Here is a 25,266-nt window from a genome sequence, read left to right as displayed (position 1 = left end):
CCCTATTTCTTCAAAATTCAGCTCAAATACTGCTTCACCCATTAAGTTCTTCCTAATTCTCCCTCAGTCAAAATTAATCACATTTGGTGCCTCCCCTCAGCACATTGCTTTGGTGTGATTTCTCAAATATTTCATCCTACGATGTTCACTAGATTATAAGCTCCTTGAAGGCAGGAACTATACCTTTCATCTTTATTTTCTTACCAATGCCTCACACAACATGTAATAGGTACCGCTTTATTGGCAAATAGATGAACAATATTTCTTTCTACTTTATTAATCTTGAAATAATTGGGAATCACTGAATTATTAGGCTATCAACTTAATTTCCCTACATTTGTGACTTTATGAACATGGTTATAGACCTAAACATACCTCACACAGTTATAGAAGAAGAGATTATATATTTCCTCAGAGCAACACATTATGCTAGTGGAAAAATCTTTGTTAATATGTTATTTTGCTTACATCTGAATGTACTGTCAAATGCTCAGTTCATCTTGTATCTGTCCTTAGAGGAATCAAAGATTATTTTGCCTTTATTCTTTGAATAATCTCCTACTAAAGTAAATAATCAGTGTGAAAATCAGAAAAACAAAATAAATGAACTTTGAATTGGGGTATCTCATATATCAGCATTGCTTCACTTCAATTTGTAGCCCAGTTTGACTTGTAAGGAAATTAGTGGAAATTAATCAGTATATGGTATTATTTTGTTTTTCCAAGATTGTGGGTTTGAGTTGCCACAAAAATTAGAATTATTTTCTGCCAACTTAGCCCACTCTTCATTAAGATATAAAATTCCAGAGCATCATGAGGAGTTTGTTCTTTTTCCTTAAACAGTACCCCTAAAATAATGTATGTTATGGAATGAGAATTTCTCAGTCTTCTCAGGAGCTTTCTAAGACGTTGTTTAGCAAAACACTGGGTTAGTGTCCCTTCTCTTTTTTGTAGCACAACCCTCAGTTCATGGCAGTTTCCAGGAAAGGAAAACAGGAAATTAAGTTCTTAAAGGATTCATGGAAGTCTCTCTTGTTAAAATCACCTGTTTGGACTTTTCTTTGTGTCTCCCACACTTCTAAGTTTAACACCACATGCAAAGCCCAGTGAGAAAGAGATCTAGAAAGCCACATTTAACTTCCTTTTTAAGCTTTCATTTTTTTTTTTTTTTTTCTTTTTTAGAGTAGTCTCAAATGGTGGGGATTAAGGTCTTTAATAGGCAGCAGTCACTGCCCACAAATAGTAGACCTCTCTAATTTACACCATTTTAATTACATCTAAAATTTCTGCCAATTATATGGCAAAGGATTATATGGCAGGGCAAAGCAAGAGGGGGTGGATGTGGAGCCTGAGCAGCTTTCTCTTTTAGAAACAGAAAAACCTATAATGGAAAAATGCAACAGTTGTTGAAGAATGGAGATAACAGAAGTGGTAAGTCAAGGTACTTGATTACACAATAATCTTCCGTAGAGTGCTCATTACTGCTAAATAATTGACTGTGTTGCCAGGTTTCTCAGTGAGGAAAGGGTCAAGGAGGTCAGTTATCTGGTGGTAATGACCGTAGCGGTCAATAGAGGATATTAATGCTATTAAGAATAGAAGTTTAACTTTTTATTGAAGTTTTTATTTAAATGATATTAACTTCAATTCAACTTTTAATTGAGGTGCAACCATCCAAATTCTACAGTCGGGCACCAAGAAGTAATGAACATAAAATTACATGTTCTTTTGATAGGTTGATGGGTCTTTATTAGAATTTCAAGGGCCTCCACAGAGCTGTTATTAGACACAAACTGCTCTGAAGTCTTCTATTAGAATTAGGGCTGGGTGAATGATTCTAGGAAATAATTTTAACCTGGACCACTGAAAGGTTTAGGGAAAAAAAGAAGGGAAGGAAGTTCTGTCTTTTGTTTTTGCCTTTATTTTTAATTTTTTTTTAAGGTGAAAAGGTCTGTTTATATGGCTAGATTTGCATGCATTTGCCAGGCCTTTAAACATAATATATATCTCCTTTCCTCCCTTTCTCTCTTCCTTCCTTTTTTCCTTTCTCTGCAACTCAATGGAAATAGAAAAAAAAATCCAAAACACCAGATTTTTTTTTTCTCTAAATTTTAAGGAATATTATCTTTCCTAAAAATTCAACACATCTGTGTGTTGTTGTTTCTATTAAGGTAGCAGTATCTGTGAAAAGTCAGAATAAAATGAAAACTTTGTTAAAATATTTAAGTTAAGCCAAATAAAAATGGAAGTTAATGCTAGAACTTTACCATTCATGATTTATAAATAAACTGTTTTCTAAATAATAATAACCGCCCACCTGCAGTCAGATCTCAGAGAAATGGGAGGGATGAGCAGTTTGAGGAGGGAATCTTCTATTACTACTCCTCCAGGAACAAAAGAAAGATAATTTCGAGGTTCATAATTTTACCTCTGTGAGCCAACAAGGAAAGCGCTGTGGGTAGTGAACAATTTCATAAACAAAATCGTCCATACCTAAAACCCTTTGTTTCTTTGTAATCATAAACTTTATGAAGATTCGCTGTTAAGTTGGTTGGCTGCCATTTACAACAAAGATATTTGCTAGAAGAATTGATAATGGCCTTTTTTCCTTTGAAAAAGAATTTAAGCTATTTTACATTTTTGGTAGATAGCCAGCATTTTGTCATTTAAACGTGTCACATTGCTATGAAAACATCATGCATCATAACACAGCATAACAATGTGTTTTGCTGAAGTGCGAGTTTCTCAAAAAAAAGGAAAGAAAGAAAGAAAGAGAAAGAAAGAAAGAAAGAAGGCAGTCATGTTTTTTTTCACAATGTGAAAGCCGTTGAAGTATGTTTTTCCCCCAAGAGCCTGTAGAACTAGGCTCTTAGACTAGCCCCACATCTCTGGATGCTCAGCTGTAAGTGGTCTGTTTTATAAATGTGAGGGGCCAACCCTAAGCTTTGTTGCTAGTAAGAGAGTGTACACGTAAGATTATGACAAGTTCAAGTAAAACTAATTGCATATAAGCATTTTTTTTTGTCAGGAAGCCAGAAGAACTAGAACGTGGATTTTTAAATATAACCCAATACTTCAGTGTGACTTGAAATTATGTCTTTTATAAGATTAAGAATACTCTGGCCAGGCACAGTGGCTCACACCGTAATCTGAACACTTTTGAGAGGCTGAGGCAGGAGGATCTCTTGAGGCCAGGACCAGCCTGGGCAACAAGCAAGACCCTGTCTCTATAGAAAATAAAAATAAAATAAAATAAAATAAAAGAATGATAAAACTCTGCCATAATTCATTGACTTACTAAAGTCTTAGTTTGGAATGACCTCATTATGAGAAGAAAAGAAAAACTCATTATGAGAGGAAAAGAAAACTGCTTCCCAACAGCTAGGTTTAAATGACCATTTCTGTGTGGTATCTGGAAATTTATCCTGGTATGTGAATTTTTCTTCTACAGTGTACAGGTATTATAATGACCAGCTCTCAACTGCCTCTTCTTATTCCCATTAAATAAGTTGTCACATTTTAACATGTAGAGTTTTTTTTTTTTTTTTTTTTTTTTCGCATGTAATCGCCTGTCTACGCAGTCATGAATGTCTCTTGCTTTTCTTTTTTTTTTTTTTAATTTATTTATTATTATTATACTTTAAGTTGTAGGGTACATGTGCATAACATGCAGGTTTGTTACATACGTATACTTGTGCCATGTTAGTCTGCTGCACCCATCAACTCGTCATTTACATCAGGTATAACTCCCAATGCAATCCCTCCCCCCTCCCCACTCCCCATGATAGGCCCCGGTGTGTGATGTTCCCCTTCCTGAGTCCAAGTGATCTCGTTGTTCAGTTCCCACCTATGAGTGAGAACATGCGGTGTTTGGTTTTCTGTTCTTGTGATAGTTTGCTAAGAATGATGGTTTCCAGCTGCATCCATGTCCCTACAAAGGACGCAAACTCATCCTTTTTTATGGCTGCATAGTATTCCATGGTGTATATGTGCCACATTTTCTTAATCCAATCTGTCACTGATGGACATTTGGGTTGATTCCAAGTCTTTGCTATTGTGAATAGTGCTGCAATAAACATACGTGTGCATGTGTCTTTAGAGCAGCATAATTTATAATCCTTTGGGTATATACCCAGTAATGGGATGGCTGGGTCATATGGTACATCTAGTTCTAGATCCTTGAGGAATCGCCATACTGTTTTCCATAATGGTTGAACTAGTTTACAATCCCACCAACAGTGTAAAAGTGTTCCTATTTCTCCACATCCTCTCCAGCACCTGTTGTTTCCTGACTTTTGAATGATCGCCATTCTAACTGGTGTGAGATGGTATCTCATTGTGGTTTTGATTTGCATTTCTCTGATGGCCAGTGATGATGAGCATTTTTTCATATGTCTGTTGGCTGTATGAATGTCCTCTTTTGAGAAATGTCTGTTCATATCCTTTGCCCACTTTTTGATGGGGTTGTTTGTTTTTTTCTTGTAAATTTGTTGGAGTTCTTTGTAGGTTCTGGATATTAGCCCTTTGTCAGATGAGTAGATTGCAAAAATTTTCTCCCATTCTGTAGGTTGCCTGTTCACTCTGATGGTAGTTTCTTTTGCTGTGCAGAAGCTCTTTAGTTTAATGAGATCCCATTTGTCAATTTTGGCTTTTGCTGCCGTTGCTTTTGGTGTTTTAGACATGAAGTCTTTGCCCATGCCTATGTCCTGAATGGTACTACCTAGGTTTTCCTCTAGGATTTTTATGGTATTAGGTCTAACATTTAAGTCTCTAATCCATCTTGAATTAATTTTCGTGTAAGGAGTAAGGAAAGGATCCAGTTTCAGCTTTCTACTGATGGCTAGCCAATTTTCCCAGCACCATTTATTAAATAGGGAATCCTTTCCCCATTTCTTGTTTTTCTCAGGTTTGTCAAAGATCAGATGGCTGTAGATGTGTGGTATTATTTCTGAGGACTCTGTTCTGTTCCATTGGTCTATATCTCTGCTTTGGTACCAGTACCATGCTGTTTTGGTTACTGTAGCCTTGTAATATAGTTTGAAGTCAGGTAGCGTGATGCCTCCAGCTTTGTTCTTTTGACTTAGGATTGTCTTGGAGATGCGGGCTCTTTTTTGGTTCCATATGAACTTTAAAGCAGTTTTGTCCAATTCTGTGAAGAAACTCATTGGTAGCTTGATGGGGATGGCATTGAATCTATAAATTACCTTGGGCAGTATGGCCATTTTCACGATATTGATTCTTCCTATCCATGAGCATGGTATGTTCTTCCATTTGTTTGTGTCCTCTTTTATTTCCCTGAGCAGTGGTTTGTAGTTCTCCTTGAAGAGGTCCTTTACATCCCTTGTAAGTTGGATTCCTAGGTATTTGATTCTCTTTGAAGCAATTGTGAATGGAAGTTCATTCATGGTTTGGCTCTGTGTTTGTCTGTTATTGGTGTATAAGAATGCTTGTGATTTTTGCACATTAATTTTGTATCCTGAGACTTTGCTGAAGTTGCTTATCAGCTTAAGGAGATTTTGGGCTGAGACAATGGGGTTTTCTAAATATACAATCATGTCATCTGCAAACAGGGACAATTTGACTTCTTCTTTTCCTAACTGAATACCCCTGATTTCTTTCTCTTGCCTAATTGCCCTAGCCAGAACTTCCAACACTATGTTGAATAGGAGTGGTGAGAGAGGGCATCCCTGTCTTGTGCCAGTTTTCAAAGGGAATTTTTCCAGTTTTTGCCCATTCAGTATGATATTGGCTGTGGGTTTGTCATAAATAGCTCTTATTATTTTGAGGTACGTTCCATCAATACCGAATTTATTGAGCGTTTTTAGCATGAAGGGCTGTTGAATTTTGTCAAAAGCCTTTTCTGCATCTATTGAGATAATCATGTGGTTCTTGTCTTTGGTTCTGTTTATATGCTGGATTATGTTTATTGATTTGCGAATGTTGAACCAGCCTTGCATCCCAGGGATGAAGCCCACTTGATCATGGTGGATAAGCTTTTTGATGTGTTGCTGAATCTGGTTTGCCAGTATTTTATTGAGGATTTTTGCATCGATGTTCATCAGGGATATTGGTCTAAAATTCTCTTTTTTTGTTGTATCTCTGCCAGGCTTTGGTATCAGGATGATGTTGGCCTCATAAAATGAGTTAGGGAGGATTCCCTCTTTTTCTATTGATTGGAATAGTTTCAGAAGGAATGGTACCAACTCCTCCTTGTACCTCTGGTAGAATTCAGCTGTGAATCCATCTGGTCCTGGACTTTTTTTGGTTGGTAGGCTATTAATTATTGCCTCAATTTCAGAGCCTGCTATTGGTCTATTCAGGGATTCAACTTCTTCCTGGTTTAGTCTTGGAAGAGTGTAAGTGTCCAGGAAATTATCCATTTCTTCTAGATTTTCCAGTTTATTTGCGTAGAGGTGTTTATAGTATTCTCTGATGGTAGTTTGTATTTCTGTGGGGTCGGTGGTGATATCCCCTTTATCATTTTTAATTGCGTCGATTTGATTCTTCTCTCTTTTCTTCTTTATTAGTCTTGCTAGTGGTCTGTCAATTTTGTTGATCTTTTCAAAAAACCAACTCCTGGATTCATTGATTTTTTGGAGGGTTTTTTGTGTCTCAATCTCCTTCAGTTCTGCTCTGATCTTAGTTATTTCTTGCCTTCTGCTAGCTTTGGAATGTGTTTGCTCTTGCTTCTCTAGTTCTTTTAATTGCGATGTTAGAGTGTCAATTTTTGATCTTTCCTGCTTTCTCTTGTGGGCATTTAGTGCTATAAATTTCCCTCTGCACACTGCTTTAAATGTGTCCCAGAGATTCTGGTATGTTGTATCTTTGTTCTCATTGGTTTCAAAGAACATCTTTATTTCTGCCTTCATTTCGTTATGTACCCAGTAGTCATTCAGGAGCAGGTTGTTCAGTTTCCATGTAGTTGAGCGGTTTTGATTGAGTTTCTTAGTCCTGAGTTCTAGTTTGATTGCACTGTGGTCTGAGAGACAGCTTGTTATAATTTCTGTTCTTGTACATTTGCTGAGGAGTGCTTTACTTCCAATTATATGGTCAATTTTGGAGTAAGTACGATGTGGTGCTGAGAAGAATGTATATTCTGTTGATTTGGGGTGGAGAGTTCTATAGATGTCTATTAGGTCTGCTTGCTGCAGAGATGAGTTCAATTCCTGGACATCCTTGTTAACTTTCTGTCTCGTTGATCTGTCTAATGTTGACAGTGGAGTGTTGAAGTCTCCCATTATTATTGTATGGGAGTCTAAGTCTCTTTGTAAGTCTCTAAGGACTTGCTTTATGAATCTGGGTGCTCCTGTATTGGGTGCATATATATTTAGGATAGTTAGCTCTTCCTGTTGAATTGATCCCTTGACCATTATGTAATGGCCTTCTTTGTCTCTTTTGATCTTTGATGGTTTAAAGTCTGTTTTATCAGAGACTAGGATTGCAACCCCTGCTTTTTTTTGTTCTCCATTTGCTTGGTAAATCTTCCTCCATCCCTTTATTTTGAGCCTATGTATGTCTCTGCGTGTGAGATGGGTCTCCTGAATACAGCAGACTGATGGGTCTTGACTCTTTATCCAGTTTGCCAGTCTGTGTCTTTTCATTGGAGCATTTAGTCCATTTACATTTAAGGTTAAGATTGTTATGTGTGAACTTGATCCTGCCATTATGATATTAACTGGTTATTTTGCTCGTTAGTTGATGCAGTTTCTTCCTAGCCTCGATGGTCTTTACATTTTGGCATGTTTTTGCAATGGCTGGTACCGGTTGTTCCTTTCCATGTTGAGTGCTTCCTTCAGGGTCTCTTGTAAGGCAGGCCTAGTGGTGACAAAATCTCTAAGCATTTGCTTATCTGTAAAGGATTTTATTTCTCCTTCACTTATGAAACTTAGTTTGGCTGGATATGAAATTCTGGGTTTAAAATTCTTTTCTTTAAGAATGTTGAATATTGGCCCCCACTCTCTTCTGGCTTGGAGAGTTTCTGCCAAGAGATCTGCTGTGAGTCTGATGGGCTTCCCTTTGTGGGTAACCCGACCTTTCTCTCTGGCTGCCCTTAAGATTTTTTCCTTCATTTCAACTTTGGTGAATCTGGCAATTATGTGTCTTGGAGTTGCTCTTCTCGAGGAGTATCTTTGTGGCATTCTCTGTATTTCCTGGATTTGAATGTTGGCCTGCCCTACTAGGTTGGGGAAGTTCTCCTGGATGATATCCTGAAGAGTGTTTTCCAACTTGGTTCCATTTTCCCCCTCACTTTCAGGCACCCCAATCAGACGGAGATTTGGTCTTTTTACATAATCCCATACTTCTTGCAGGCTTTGTTCATTTCTTTTTCTTCTTTTTTCTTTTGGTTTCTCTTCTCGCTTCATTTCATTCATTTGATCCTCAATCGCTGATACTCTTTCTTCCAGCTGATCGAGTCGGTTACTGAAGCTTGTGCATTTGTCACGTATTTCTCGTGTCATGGTTTTCATCTCTTTCATTTCGTTTATGACCTTCTCTGCATTAATTAGTCTAGCCGTCAATTCTTCCACTTTTTTTTCAAGATTTTTAGTTTCTTTGCGCTGGGTACGTAATTCCTCCTTTAGCTCTAAGAAATTTGATGGACTGAAGCCTTCTTCTCTCATCTCGTCAAAGTCATTTTCCGTCCAGCTTTGATCCGTTGCTGGCGATGAGCTGCGCTCCTTTGCCGGGGGAGATGTGCTCTTATTTTTTGAATTTCCAGCTTTTCTGCCCTGCTTTTTCCCCATCTTTGTGGTTTTATCTGCCTCTGGTCTTTGATGATGGTGATGTACTGATGGGGTTTTGGTGTAGGTGTCCTTCCTGTTTGATAGTTTTCCTTCTAACAGTCAGGACCCTCAGCTGTAGGTCTGTTGGAGATTGCTTGAGGTCCACTCCAGACCCTGTTTGCCTGGGTATCAGCAGCAGAGGCTGCAGAAGATAGAATATTTCTGAACAGCGAGTGTACCTGTCTGATTCTTGCTTTGGAAGCTTCCTCTCAGGGGTATACTCCACCCTGTGAGGTGTGGGGTGTCAGACTGCCCCTAGTGGGGGATGTCTCCCAGTTAGGCTACTCAGGGGTCAGGGACCCACTTGAGCAGGCAGTCTGTCCGTTCTCAGATCTCAGCCTCCGTGTTGGGAGATCCACTGCTCTCTTCAAAGCTGTCAGACAGAGTCGTTTGCGTCTGCAGAGTTTTCTGCTGCTTTGTTGTTGTTGTTGTTGTTGTTGTGTAGCTGTGCCCTGTCCCCAGAGGTGGAGTCTACAGAGACAGGCAGGTTTCCTTGAGCTGCTGTGAGCTCCACCCAGTTGGAGCTTCCCAGCAGCTTTGTTTACCTACTTAAGCCTCAGCAATGGCGGGCGCCCCTCCCCCAGCCTCGCTGCTGCCTTGCGGGTAGATCACAGACTGCTGTGCTAGCAATGAGGGAGGCTCCGTGGGCGTGGGACCCTCCCGGCCAGGTGTGGGATATGATCTCCTGGTGTGCCTGTTTGCTTAAAGCGCAATATTGGGGTGGGAGTTACCCGATTTTCCAGGTGTTGTGTGTCTCAGTTCCCCTGGCTAGGAAAAGGGATTCCCTTCCCCCTTGCGCTTCCCAGGTGAGGCGATGCCTCGCCCTGCTTCAGCTCTCGCTGGTCGGGCTGCAGCAGCTGACCAGCACCGATCGTCCGGCACTCCCCAGTGAGATGAACCCAGTACCTCAGTGGAAAATGCAGAAATCACCGGTCTTCTGTGTCGCTGGCGCTGGGAGTTGGAGACTGGAGCTGTTCCTATTCGGCCATCTTGCTCCGCCCCCACATGTAGAGTTTTTAATTGAAGATCTCATTTCATCTTAAACTCGGGCTTTGAGAAGATCTTATTTCATAGGCCCACTTAATTTACTTCAAACCATCTTTAAATTGGAATTAGAAATAAGGTCCCAGTTAGAATATAAGCAAGTTATTTGATTGCTCAACATTTAGAGAATGCAAGATTTTTTTTTTTTCCAACTATAAAAACAGTATGATGGACCACATGTTGGTATTGTACGGAAAAAAAGGCAATATAATGCATTACTTGTAGAATTTGATGAAGAACTTTTTAATGCAATAGAATTGGGTATCAGCATTGATTTTGTTTTCCAAGACATTTTTGCAATAATTTTTACAATAGTTCAGGGGGAAAAAGGAGATACTTTTGGACCAGAGAGAAAAAATTCCTATCAAGGCTGTCACCTGCTAGGACTTAGAAGCAAGCAATGATCCCGGTAGAAGTGAAATTATAACCTGATATATGAGCCTCTAATGTTCTTTGAAATCTGAGGTAAAGGGTAAGTAAGCCCTTCCACATAGCATGTGTAATGTCTGCTTAACAGTGTAACCGTTTTCTGATACAAAGGGGTTAGTTCTTTCAATGTTCTAAATAATTTATTGTTCTTTATGATATTAATAGTAATAGATGCTCATTGAAGAAAACCTGGTAAGTACAGAAAATAATACAAAAGAATAAAATCACAACTATCTTACCACTAAAAGACAAGGTTGGCTACCATTCTAATGTAGTCAGCAGACATTCTTCTGGCTTCTAATGTAGCCATGACAACATTCTGATGTAGCATTCTGAAGATCCTTCTAGTCTTTCTTTCTACTGCTAATATTTTTGTTGAATTTTTTAAAATTCACAGATTATATGGAGAGATTTAAATTAGATCAAGATATTTTATACTTCATATTTTTATTAAGAATTATACTTTCCATGTCTCATTTTTCACAAATACCGTTTCATTTTGTTTGAGAGATCTGTTCTCATATTTATTTTACTAAAATTTCATATGGAATATGAAATACCTCATCTATTGTTTACCATGTTGTTTTTAGAAAATTATTCTTTGAGCACCCTGTATATAAGATTAAGATTAGCACCCTGTGTGTAAGATTAAGACTAGCACCACTTCTGTGCTTGTGCGAACAAACTCATGATGTTAAAATGACAGGTTTTACATTTATCGATTTTCCACTTTTCAGAATGCCTTCTTGGAAAGTTTATGATTTCCTGATTGGATTTCATGATTGAATAGTTTATGATTTTTTAAGATTGAGATTGGTTATATTTTAAATAGGTTTTACAAATGTAGTAAGACAGTAAACACTGGATATTACAGTTGTGTAGTTGTACAAAACTAGGAGAAATGCATTTATTGATCTCCTGAGAGCAGTAATTACAGCATAAAGAGAGTGAATTCTATTTATACTCTTTCAGTGCTTCAGATTTCTTTGCTATGATTGAGCCCAGCACTCTAGCATTTTACCAGTAAGATGTAGCTCATGACACTAGTTGAGTTACTCTGCAGAAAGTAGCCTTAGAATAAACTGTTGAAGTTGCCACGTAAATGAGATGTTTAAAATGATTTTAAAATTTACAACAACATTTTGGTTGTCAATTTAGGTAAAGGTCTTTAGAAAGCAAATAGAATACACTCTGGATGTGGTTAGGCTGTGAGTTGTTAATGTTCTTTCATAAGCAAGGTGACATGTAGTAGATCATTATGATACCAAAGAAGCCTTTTTGGACCCCTGTAGAATAGCATTCTACAGAGTTTTAGGAAAAGGTATTTTAGAAGATGGATGTGAGACAACTTTCACTTCCCAATGGTAGGATTTTCAGCAGTATATTCATTCTTTTCCCTCAAGGCTTATAAACATTTTTGGGGGGTTTTTTTGTTTGTTTAATTTTTGTTTTTAATGGGGGAGGTTAGGAAGTGATGTTGCAACTGGGATGTCTGTTTTGCTATGAACCATTTACTATACCCTTCTTGTCCAGGTAAACAATAACAAATATTTAGTGAGCATCTTATGTGAAAAACATATATTGAATTATTTTTAGATGCCTTTAAATGAAAGTTTAGGAGCTCTTGCTGTGTAGGGGGATCTTAACTGCTGGAATGATCAGTCAATTCATTTAGCCTTTGTCTATTCATTTATTCTGCAAATATTTATTAAGTATTTAATGCCTACCATACATCCCAACATGTTGTCTTTCCTAGACTTTCAAGTTTTGTGTCATGGGAAAATTTGGGCTTCTCCTATAAAATATTTGGTAGGATTGCAAGAAAGGAGAGAGACAGACCATTTTCTAATTAAATGTCAGGCAAAATTAATCTTTAAAGAGAATGTTCTGGTATCAGCAAACTTTATGCTCAGAGGAAGTGGTAAATTTGCAAATATATGCATCTATATCCAAGAATCCAAGCAGGACAGCTTGATGGGGAACTGAGAAGGGGATCAAAAAACCGGGCTTTGGACCACAGAAACACTGACCTTTTGCAAAGGACTTGAAAGCTATAAATGACGAGTAGGCACAAGAGACTTGGACAGGAAAAAACCAATCAGATAGCATAAAGCTAAGATTCAGACTCTAGCTTTATATGTTTTAAAAAATTCCAAAGAAAGGCTTGGAAATAACTCTTTCTAAGAACATCATTTTTATTTTATTTAGTCATTTGCATATTTGGGGATAACTTGTTTGTACCAAAATGTATTTAGATTAGTTGATTCTTAACTATCACTCATTGGTATCACATATATTTTATATGAGACTGGAATAATTTATTGAATCAGCAGGCACAAAGAATCAGCAAGCAAAATCATTCTAAATGTAATGCTATCTAGGATAGAAAAATCAAGAAAGTATGGACACATGTTAACTGGATCCTTTCTCTGTTTACTTTTTTCTAATTTAATTTCATTTTAATTGTAATGAAACAGTATAAAGGATTCATATTGAACTTATCAATTCATATAAACTGTCTTTGATTCACTTTTCAGTCTTTGACAGATTTTTAAGCACAAAATGATAAAATCATACAGCATAAGGCTGTTACATCAGAAAATATGGAAATAGAACAGCAGTTGTTCTCTTTAGGACAGAACCCTCTATCCAGGGAAAACAAGAGATTCCATCCCCTTCTACGAAGTTTACTCATTTCGGTCTGTTGCTTTAATTTATAGTGACAGCATCTGCAAAGAGCACAGGCTTACTCTGGTAGATTGCATTATTGTTCCCACGATTCACTCCCCTTTTCTGAAAGAGGATTATACACCCCTGTCTATTACCATGTGACTCGCAGGCCTCCTGTGGAGGAGGATGCACCCCTGCCCCATCAACTCTGAGCTTGGCTGGTATGAACTTTGGACAATGGTAAGCGAGGAGATGCTTTAGGAGCCATTGCATGTCTCTGCTAGCTCTCTGGCTCTTTTCCTTCTGACAGAAGAATAGCATATCCAAATAGAGGCTGCAGCCAGGAATGAAGAAAGAATGAAGACAGATAGAGAAAACCCACAACCCACTCACAGCCATCCTAAGTGGGCATGTAATGTAAGTGAGAAGTAAGCATTTGCTTTCCTATGCCTCGAACATTGGAGGTTTGTTACTATAGCAAAGCTTACCAAATACAATTACCAAAGGCTTGACCATGTATTTCCCCAACCTCAGCAAACCAGTCTGCACTTCTTCATGTCTCCCATCTCTAAGTCTTCCTCCAATATTGTTCGTGTCACAAATAAGGAAGCTCACAAATCCTCCATGGCTCCTTATTTTAAATGTGAAACTTGTCTATTTCCAAGGCAAGCCTGTAGCCTAATTTCTATGTCAAACTTATTTTCTGTTTTCACTTCACACAGCCTCCATCACTGGTTGAGCCAGTTTCCTCATTGTCTCACAGTCTGTATACATCTGCTTAGAGTAGTAGAATATAGTGGTTAAAACTAGCTTCTGGATTCAGCCTGGGACTGAACCCAGGTCCCGGTGCCAACTAGCTGGGTAACTTTGAACAGGTTACTCAACCTATCTAAGCTTCAATTTCCTTAAAATTGGATAATTCAAGAAGAATAATAAAAGTACCCAACTCACAGGGCTATAATGTTAACTGATGTTAGGCATGTAAAATGCTTAGTGTGGTATCTGTCTCATAGTAAATGCTCAAGAAATGTTAACTGGTGGGTTTTTTTTTTTTTTTTATCTGGAATGTTTTTTTGCCTTCTGACTTATCTCAATCCTAACCAAACTTCAAGTTTGAGTTCAAAGTTTATTTCTCTGTGAAGTCTTCCCTTACAATTTTTTTGATAGTGTCTTTTACTTTCTCATTGTTGTTTCCTGTGAATTAGGCTATACCTGGTTCTAATCTTCTTGAAGGCAAACAGTGAGTTAAACCTGCTCTGTATCCTATAGGCTGAGGACATCATGACTATCCAGTCTAATTAATTGATAATATTTACCCTGTTGAGGTTATTCATGTGAAGAGCCAGTTATTTTTTTGGAGGTGGTGGTGATAGGGAGTAGGGGTAGAGTCAGTGCAGAAATGGCCATAGTTTTAATAGAATATTACTTTTAAGCAGCTCTGAAAATTGTTGACATCTGTCATGTCAGCTGATTCTTTTTCTAAATAGACCTAAAGTTTGAAAGAATCCTGTAGCTATAACAAGAGGTTTGGTGTTAAGAGAGTGCCGAATCCTAACCACTAGACCACCAGGGAAGCTAAGGTTTGGTGTTAAGTGAGGCCTGTACTGGGGTTAGTTTTCTTTCTTTTTTTTAATTTTTAATTTTTTTATTTCAATAAGTTTTTGGGGAATGGGCAGTGATTAATTACATGAGTAAGTTCTTTAGCGGTGCTTTCTGAGATTTTCGTGCACCTATCATGGGGTTAATTTTCAGTGTAAACTCAAGAGTGACCTCAGTATTGCTGAGTTTAATCAGGGGAATTTTGAAAGAGAAGATCATTCCTAGCTAAATAAAGTGTATGTTCTGCCAAGGTCAAGTTGTATTATTTGAGACTCACTGCTGAGTACTTTATTAATTGTTTTCAGATTGGAAAATAAAATTACAGCTTTTCCAGGAAACTCTGGGAATCAATTTATTTTAGTAGGAGAATAGGAGCAAGGAAAAGCAGCTTGCCAATTCTGTGCAACTGTGAAGAACAGAGAATTATGAAAAACTTGCTGTATGAGTCATAGTCAGAGTAAAAATCCTTGCTTCAGGGATTAACATGTACATAAGTTATGGACAAAATAAGTAACTGGGGCTCCATATGGATATTTTATTGTCCATTTTAATTTGTGTCAATCGCTAAAAAGAAAGGACCACATGATACAAGCACATCACTGATCCATCTGTAATTATTAAATCGAAAGTAATTTTAGAAAGTACTACCCTCAACAGAGAACTCATTTATTTATTTAGCTGTGGCTAGGACGCTGTTCTAGAGCTGGGAGCTACTGTTGTAGCTAGATTAGATTAATGAATTTCAACAAAATCTGACTGAAATAACACTGCTAAAAATAGACAGTGGATATGTTCAAGGTAATTGATAATTATAGTGGGAGAAAAGAACATCAAACATTTTTATGAGAAAATTATGTGTTCAATGGACATATTTTAATAAACATATAAAGAATGTTGAAAATGGGTGATTAATTGTAACTTATTTTTTAAAAGTATGAATCTATGTGTGAAGGTTGTAGGAATATATAGGTTAAACCAAATAATGGTATAAGAGAAGATTACTTCAAAGAATAGGATATTATAAAGCCATGTTTATTAGCTTTTGTGAGAGCAATGCAGCACCATTCAATTTATTCGTTGCTTTATGTTAGATAGTTCTCAAGAGACTGAAATCCACTATTAAGCTTACTGATTTACATGCAAAGAGTGGTCTCTTCTCTCAGTTGTATATAGACTAGTATTTGTAAGGACTTTGTATTTTCCCCAGAAATGTTTGGCACTTATTTTTTAAGTTAGTTAAAATAAATGTGCTCCCTATTATACATTTGAAACCAAAAATCTATACCTTTAAAAATAACAGATTTTGAAATGCAGCAAATGGTACATGTGCAGAAACATCTATACATATACAACATAATTGCTGGCAATCAAATTACTTGCCCATCAAAACAAGCAAATGATGTCTGTTTTACTCCAAATTCATGGGTGCTGTCTTCATTAGGAATGTTAACCTATCAAAACATAATTTGTTATACTGGAAAATTACTTTTTAAATTTCCTTAGGTGTATGATAGATTTTGAAAAACATTATTTTGATGTGTGAGTTTGAATCAAGGCAGCTAAATTAGAAGAGATTGAGAAGTAAATATTTGAGTTCTTCTATATAGATAGGTGCTGAGAGTGGCATTCGTGGTTCAAAGTTGAGAAAGTTCCTGCTAGCTCTACAGGTACTCATAGCTGAGTGTGAGAGAGTGACTTATAGCTCCGTGCTGTGAGTACAGTGTGGTAAGTCATAATGGTAGAGAAGGATGTCTACACAGGGAATCACATAGCTTTCTGAAAGGGTGTGTTGGAACCAAATTTTAAAGAATGAATAAAAATTAGTCAGTTGAAAATGCCTTCAGAAAGTATTCAGCATGATGCTAGAAGGAAACAATAAGTAATTCCACTGGGCTGTAGGAGTAGGAGTAGGTGGCATAAGATGAGGCCAGGAGGCAAGAGAGGAGCTGACTATGAACTGACTTGTGTGACCACTGATAGTTAAGAGGCACTTGTGAAGGTACTTAAGCAGGGGGTGGCGTGATCAGCTGTGCAATTTAGAGGGGTCTCTAACAGCAGTGCAGAGGATGGATGGGGGACACAAAATGGAGTCAGGGAAGACAGTGAGAAGGTGGAGCCTCAAAACAGTAACAGTGGGAATATAGAGAAGACAGGATGGATCCAAGAGATGTTAGGGAGGTAAAAAGTCCTTGATCTATCCTATTATCTCTATTTATAATTTCCATATCTGTAAAATGGGAATACTACTCCTACTGTGTACTCCATAGGTTGTGTTGAAAGGATTAAATGTAAAGCACCACTTAACATAGGTAGAATACATTTCATAAATATTAACTTATGTTATGTCATAATACATCAGCAGAATGGGGTAACTGATGAGAAGAAAGCAAAATGTAGTGAATGCAGGCTGTTGAAGAGGTAATGAGTGAATAGCATTATATTCTGAGATAGGTAATTTTAGAGGAAGGATTGATTCTGAAGGTCAGAAGCCAGATTGTAGCAGGTTCAAGAATAAAATTTAGAGTGCAGAATTATAGAAAAGATAGATTACTCTAACAAGATATTTAACTGTGAAGTGAAGGAGGAAAATAATACCATAGCCAAAGGGAGATGTTTGATAAGATTTTTGTGTTATTTTATTTTTGTTTTTGTTTTGGGGTGTTTGTAACATATAAAACTATGTGCAATCAAGTCAAGAGTCCAGAAATAGTGACAAAGGGTTGATTGGTATAATGAACCCTGAGATCTAAGTTGAAAAAACAGAAAGGCAGAAGAGAGCTGATATAGAGGCAGGGATTAGAATTACTTAGGACCTGTCTGGAAAGAATAAGTATATTAACAATGAGGTGAGAGTGGAGAGTGGGAGTTGGGAGAATCAGTTTGTAGTTAGAGTGTGGGACATGGGAGTTTATATTCTAGATATGGCAAAAATATGATAATGGGAGTTGGTTGCAGAATGGTGTAGGTCACTGGAATTGAGGAAGCTAAGAAACTGGGATGTGGGAAGAATCAATATCACACTGGAATTGTCAAAAGCAGAATGGAAGTGGGTGGAGAAGGGAGAAACAAAGATCCCAGGGCAGGTGCCATAATCCTCGACCAATGAATCCAGTAGTGAGTCACACAGAGAGACTCAGGATGAATTTCAAAGGACATATTTTTAAATTAGGGTAAAGAAACAATGGCTTGGAAAAGGCTGTAAGAACACAAAGACTGACTGTCTTCTGTATTATGGTGAGTGGAGAGAGGAAGACCAAGCAGCCTCTACATCTAAAGAAAGGGCTAGTGGGGATGTCAAGGGGAATATGAGCTGGGAGCACTACTGGGGTGAGACTAAGAGAAAAGACATAAGAAGGTCTCTCTCTCTCTCTCTTTGAGTACTGATGAAGAACAGCAAGGATGAGAGGCATGGTAGAGTTAACTGGTCCCAAACTTCCGTTCTGATAAAGAGGCGCTGGAGAGTGTCAGCAGCCTGTGGCCTAACAGACAATATATTCAACTCTATTTTGTATGCCTTGTTTCTTTTTCTCTTCTGCTTCCAATGTTTTTCCTATTTCATTTCATTTCAGCCAGATAATTGAGGAAAGGAATAGTGAGAAGAAATGAGCATACAATCAGTAGATGATGACATATTGTCATGAAACCTTAAAAAAGTTTTTGTTGAATAATTGCTGCAAAAGTTGATATTATCTAAAGGCCTGATCCAAGCAAAATGGTACTATAAGTAGGAAGACCACTTTTCTTTCTTTTTTTCTTTCTCTTTCCCTCTCTTTTCCTCCTTCTTTCCATATAAGACACATTTATTGAGTTTTAACTACCAAGGCACTGTTCTTGGTTGTTGGTAGGGTGGAGGATAAAGGGTGGGATAGAATGAACAGAACCTGGTTCCTACTCCTACGATTGTTATAGATAAGAAAACAGACTTGTTAATACTCATAATATATAACTATAATATACAACATAATATAACTAATGACAGAAAAACATGGACTAAAATGAGGGAATAAATGCTATCTTATGGCAGTATAGAGGAAAAAACAAAGAATATGAAATGCTTTATGGATTAGTGTGTTTTAGTGGGAATTTTGGTTCTGAGATAGCAATAGCACTTTCTAAATTTCAAAATCTAGGTGACTTCATATATATATGATTTACTTTGGTTTTCTTTCAACAGCATGGATAATTGACCTATGTACAATATATGATATCTAAATGCTGTTGCTACTGAGTGGCTCACACTAATGTTATGACCCATTAACACTTAAGAATAAGCCCTGAAGATGATTAAAGGAGTTATAGGTGATTCAGAAGTATCTGCGTTGTTTTTGCATGAATGTACATGAACATATGGTTTGTGGCTAATCATTGATACATGCTTAAAGAATAGAGATATTTGTTCTCAGAGAATAGAAGATTTTAAGTATGTGTCAGATTTTTAGAGAAAGAATGCTATAGCCATCTTCATCCATCTCAAGACAAGAGCTAATGATTAATTGTCTATATAGCACTATTGGGGTGAGAGTAAGTGAAATGTGTCTATATAGCACAACAATCCCAATAAAAAGTGAGAATCATTCATATGTATATTTATTCATTCAGTTGTCAAGTGTTCATTGAGTATCTTCTGTGTGCTGGAAATCACCAAGCTTTTGTGGAAACAATAGTGAGCGAAACCAGACAGGATTTGTCCCCTCATGAGGCTTGAGGAAGATAGAGTGTAATCACATTTTCACAAATAAACAGAAAATTGCACCTGTGAAAAATACCACAAGGGAGATGTCCAAAGTGTTAGAAGAACTTGTAGTTAATTTGATCCAGTCAGGGAGGTTAGGCAAGTGTTCACCAAGGAAGCAAAATGAAAGATGTAAACAATGATTAGACATTAAACAAGGAAAGGGACTGGGGACTGAAATGTCTTCAGGCTGAAAGAGTATTGGTGATTATGAAACTGGAGAAAGACCATGGCACTGGAAGAGAGTACAGGTTGGGCTGGGTGTGGGGTGAGATTTGGGATGGAGGGAGCAGCCAGATTGCTTGGGGCCTTGTGGTTCTTTGCTCTGAAGGCAAAATACACAGCAAGTAAATTCCATTTTTGTTCATATCTTTTACCTTAATATAGGTACATCTCAAGGCAAATGCCTTCCCAAAAAATAAAATGGAAAAGATATTATCATGATAGAGTATTTTAACAGAATATAAAATAATAATATTCTTTATTTTTTATTTTCAATAAAGGCAAGATAGCACGCCTCTTCTTCACTCATAAAATAAATAAATAAGAGAAAAAAATAAGATCTCTAGCTCCTATCTTGTTTATCCTAATCAGGATTAGCTTTATCCTAATCAACAATCTTATATTCAACCTTAATGATATTTCATTAGCTTCTCAGAACCACCTTTCCTGTCTAGGTCTAATTATATCTAATGTAATGTATCTCAACTCACTATATTAAATCATTTTTTAAAAAGCATTTTAAAAACGTTTTAAAATCACTCCAGAGCTTTGATTTAGGCCCTAGAGAGGATTGAGTTCTGTTATTTCTTTTTGGGGTCCATGATCTGCCAATTTTCTTCTCAACATGTCTTTTATTCTCATATTTTAAGGAAATGAAAGTAAACAATTTTCTTTTGTAACAATTGATAAATGTCTATGTAAATAAAATGCAAATATAAACACCTGTTCTAATCAATTCTTAAAACAAGCCAATGTGAGGCAGGTATTCAACATGCCTCATGTTGTAAATAGAGAGCAGCTTGCTCTTGCCTGTGCTCGTATTAGTCCTCAGAGATGACCCTTGATTGATTGAGAATCTTAGGTACCTCCCGTAGTATATTCTAATATCCTTTTATACTCCAAAGAGATCAAGGTTCTAAATCTTATGAATGCTAAGCTTCAAAGAATGGGATTCAGAAATGACACAGAAATACTACTGAGAATCTGTGTAATAGTAGCATAGCACTCTGTTACAGAAATATGCAAACAAAAATGTGCAAACAAACAAATATACAAACGAAAGTCTGAAGATGTAAAATACATAAGTGAGGAATAATTAGCTGCTGCCATTTCCCTTTGATGACCTTTTGGTGATGTGTTTTCATAAACTACTGCAATTGGATGTACCACCTAGAGAATCCTCAGATTTCTTTCAAGGCACATCATGGATACCATATTTAATGGGGCTGCAGGAGAAATAGATTACTGCTCTTCTACTCTCTGGAAGGTCGTTGTGAATTTTTTTTCACTGAAAATGTTTTAGGACTGATAAAGAAAAATATGCCCATTCTCCATCTATGATGGTAATGAGTAATCAGGTGTGCATTCGATTAAATCTGGTATGCTTAGTGTTCAGAGGGTAGATCTGAAAGCAAAAGAAGAATGCAAGTTATATAAATGGAAGAAGTGGAATATACAATAATACACAATACAAGAAAGGAAATCAGAAAACTAGGACCTTCTAGCCAAAGAAAAAGAAAATTTTGACTGGGTGCAGTAGCTCACACCTGTAATCCCAGCACTTTGGGAGGCCGAGATGGGAGGATTGCCAGAGCTCAGGAGTTCAAGACCAGCCTGGGTAAAATAGTGAAACCCTGCTTAAAAAAAAAAAAAAAAAAAAAAAAAAAAGAAAGAAAGAAAAGAAAAGGAGGAAAAATAAAAGAAATTTTCTTGCTGAAGGACTTATGGCAACTAAGTCTATTGGACTTAAGATTTGGGCTTGTTTATAAGAGCAATGAACAGAAACAATGGCTTCCAGAGGACAATCCTTGAAGACTGACGATGGAGACTGGTTGAATTTCATGTGGTCCCTAAATTTTACCCTGAGAGAAATAACAAGAGGTACAATCGGAACTTAAGGGAAGGCCAGTTTATTTGAGGAAACTAAAAATGGTGTAATTTTTAGGTATTTCCTTGATAAAATTGTAAAGAATGGGTACAAAAACTCCATCTAAGGAAAGTGGGGATGCGAACATGTTTTTAGGGGATTGCATTTTAATGTGGAAAGAGAAAAGATGAATATTCTTATGCTAGAAGTTGTTTTTGAAAATGTTCTCAGTGGCTAGAGATTTGGAAATGGCGAATCAGCAAACACATGAAGGTATCTTTAAGGAAAAAGGACTGTTAACATTATTTTTCCAAAAGTGTAATATCATTTACTTGGAGGAAGAGAAATGATTAATACAGTCTTTATGTTCAGGGAAGCTATTCCACAAGATAAAAGGCTAGTAATCTAATAACTAGCATATCAGTATTATTTTATTTGCTTTTTCCTGTTTGCAAAATAACTTCAGTGCTATCTTGTTATTGTTGTTATACTTGGCTAGTTATACATCTATGATAAGAGAACATAATTAATGTGAAAAATTATACCAAAATGGTTGTGTTTATTTTGTGTCACTTTAGCAATGCCCCTTCAGGAGTGCTGTTCTTATTTTCCACTTGCATTCAGTAATAGGCTTGCAGCCAGTGGCATTGTATTTACACAGTTTTTGTCAAAACAATTCTATCTCTAATAGATTTTGATCTACATTGGCTGAAAACTTCTGTTTCTGTTTAAAACTTTAATGTAATTTCGTATGTCTCCATTTCAGGCAATAGAAAAACTTTTGAACTTACATATACTTGGCAGCTGTATAGTTTTTTCTTTCACTAAGTTGATTTATTTTTTACATAGAGGGAAAATGTCCTTAAAATTAGGCATCTCATTTTTAAATGGGCTCAGAGGAGAGCAACAAATTTGAGCATAGTCTGTTTCATTCATTCACCGCAGAAAGGAACATTTAAAAAAAATACTCCACATGCTGTGACCTTCAGATGATTAAAATTGGTTACAAATATAAATGAATTCCCCATAAACATTAAATGATCCCTCAAGAAACCTTATTTGAGAATAATGCAGAGATATATTTTTATTTCGATGCACAAGGATTTACATGTGTGATTCCCTATTAACATTATTCAGGTAAATCCCATTAAAAAATGCATATGCCTCTGTGTGTATAAATTTATACATGAAGCACAGTTAAAGTATATCAGTATTAATACTGTACCATGAGAATACCATATGACAAGGAAATTGGCAATACAATTAGAGTTTCACATAGGGTTAGAATGTTTTCATTACAATAAAAAAATGTTTTCATGACAACATAAAAGGATAAATCGAGACTTACTAGGACAACTAGAACAAATCTGTACATTTCAATATAACTCTTATGAAACAAATGTAGTAAGTAAGATTAATGCTCTGAGTCTCTTAAAAGGTACTCTATTATCATTGTGTTTGTTATCCTAATGGATGATTGAAATGTTCTAGCCCCGAAAGTAGAAAGTAGGAATCAATGGTAAAACCCACCTACCAGGATGGATATTATCTTGAGAAAGGTATTCTGTTTGCCACCTTCTCTTCTTTTTGTTTTTCCTCTCCTTCTTCATTTTCTTCATACATTCTTTTCTTGTTTTTTTTTTTTTTTTCAGACAGAGTCTCGCTCTGTCACCCAGGCTAGAGTGCAGTGGCGCGATCTTGGCTCACCGCAACCTCTACGTCCCAGGTTCAAGCGATTCTCCTGTCTCAGCCTCCCAAGTAACTGGGATTACAGGCACCCGCCACCATGCCCAGCTAATTTTTGTATCTTTAGTAGAGACGAGGTTCACCATGTTGGTCAGGCTAGTCTTGAACTCCTGACCTTGTGATCTGCCCGCCTTTCCTTCCCAAAGTCTTGGGATTACAGGCATGAGCCACCACGCCTGGCCCATACATTCTTTTGTCTCCTGCTTTTCTCCTTTTCCATTTTCCTTTTCTCCCTCCTGATTTATGAGCATGTTTTCTTTGTTGTTGTTTTTAAACATTTGAGCTATTTAACAAGAGTTACAGGTTTTCCTTATGCCATCTGTATGTCATCAGGAAGACATAAAGACAGAGACGTGTCCTTTTGAAAATGGACATGTTGTTATACTTGGCTAGTTATGGACATGTGAACTGTAATGAACTTGATACTTAGTCTTGATTCTCTGCTCAGACTAAGCCATCTGAGATAGAAATTAAAAATGCATAGTTCTTCATCTTCTGTTAAGATTCAATCTGTAGGCTTAAATAAACTCATAATGTTGACTGCAGTTATTTGCCTTTTCTCCCTATTTCTTATAGATATATTCACCTGACACACTGAAATATTAATGAGTCCTGTGATGCTCATGTGTGTACATTGAGAGAGCACATAATTTTGACTTATGAAAGTTACTCAGTTGCAGACCCTTGAGGATGAGACGCTTGCTGGAGTAGACCATTTCTAACAGATCATTTGATGTTAAATGGTCTGATTTTGTTTGGTGATCTTCTATTTACCACAGAGTGATACAAAAGCACTGTAAGTCCAATGTCCACACAGAGCTTACTGCAAATGGAGTTGGAGTTATTCTTCAGGAATTTGAAGGGGTGTTAGGAATAAGAAATTGCTACTCCAAATGTTGTCAGATAATACCCGGAGAAGTGACATTTTCTGTGAAGGTCATTGCTCTCTCTCTCTCTATCAAGTGTATCTAGGCTCGCATCAGAGAGGAAAGCTGTCAGTAATTTCTAACCTAGCTAGGTTATATCTGGCAATGTTAGAGCAAAGAAACTAACATGGTACTGGTTTCTTGAGACATCCATTTGATCTCTGTAAATACTGCCCGGGGGAGTTGTTTCTAGGATGTTCCTGAGAGTTCTACTGACCTAGGAAGTAAAAAAGGTTTTAAGTACTCAAAATCTTTTTTCCTGGTTTGCTATAAAGTTGCACAAAGTCTGTATAACAAGGCCTTGGATGGCTTTATTTCTCTATTGCATTTTGGGGACCAACATTTTTTAAAATCCCTTAGCCTCTGTTTCTCTCTGCCTCTGTTTCCTTTTCTCTATTCTCTCTCCTCACCAACCATCACAAACTGAAATGTCTGCATTTCTCTAAATATATAATTTATTTTTAGCCTTCTCACTTAATGTCCCTGATTGCTTTCACAAAGAGCTCAGTAGTTCTCCATATGATTACCCAATAAAATTCCCTTCAGTCTTTGTCAGGAGAGACCTCTGCTTTTCTAAAACGCCACCATGATATTTCTGGTGTTTGACAGACTAACGGGTATATATACCATAATCAATGGATCATTCAAACACTGAAGTTACAAGCCAGTCCTCTCTCAATTATGGATTTATTTCTGTGACCAGCCTAAATTTTCTGTCATCTTTGCTGTAAAACATGCATTAGTGCACAGCTAAAGGTGGTGCTATTATCTAACTAAAGAAAAAGAATGTTTATTTTTTATAGGGACCTAATCTTAAAAGGTTAGATTCTATTTAAATTTTGACTCTGTATATAGGAAAATTAGGTTATTAAATTAAAACCCAATTATTTTTTGTATATATAGTATTAGGCAAAGCTATGTTATCCTAGAAGGAATATACTTAAAAGAGCAATGTAGCACCGAGGACATTTTCAACCTTGAGTATTTTATTTAAATCCCATTAAGCTATCAGAAATGTTTGTTGCATTTATTTTCCCATCATTGCTGATTGTCAATATATTTGTGGGTGAAGACACAATCGATTTCATAACTGGGCTCCTCTGATCATTTATGTTTCTATTTTTAAAATTTATTTATTTATTTTTTTTACAGACAGGGTCTCACGTGTTGCCCAAGCTGGACTTGAACTCCTGGGCTCACGTGATCCTCCTTCCTCAGCGTGCTGAGTAGCTGGGACTTCAGGGTTGT

General features: G+C 36.9%; 1 protein-coding gene and 1 long non-coding RNA gene across 10 annotated transcripts in view; one reads left to right on the top strand and one right to left on the bottom strand.

Moving 5' to 3' along the window:
• Positions 1 to 10,547, bottom strand: part of LOC108586848 — a 37,510-nt gene extending 26,963 nt beyond the window's left edge. For all 3 annotated transcript variants that reach the window (XR_001904722.3, XR_004184953.1, XR_004184954.1), the window contains exons 1-2: positions 10,496 to 10,547; positions 9,690 to 9,882 (exon numbers count right to left, since the gene is read on the bottom strand). This is a non-coding gene — a long non-coding RNA (uncharacterized LOC108586848). The remainder of the gene's footprint in view (positions 1 to 9,689; positions 9,883 to 10,495) is intronic.
• AKAP6 (A-kinase anchoring protein 6) overlaps positions 1 to 25,266 on the top strand; it is a 643,647-nt gene that overhangs the window by 415,860 nt on the left and 202,521 nt on the right. The gene's annotated exons all lie outside the window — the stretch shown is intronic.

This window comes from Papio anubis, chromosome 7, assembly GCF_008728515.1.
Source record: "Papio anubis isolate 15944 chromosome 7, Panubis1.0, whole genome shotgun sequence".
NCBI lineage: Eukaryota > Metazoa > Chordata > Mammalia > Primates > Cercopithecidae > Papio > Papio anubis.
The sequence above is the reverse complement of the archived record's forward strand: the minus strand, read 5'-3'. Positions and strand labels throughout refer to the sequence as shown.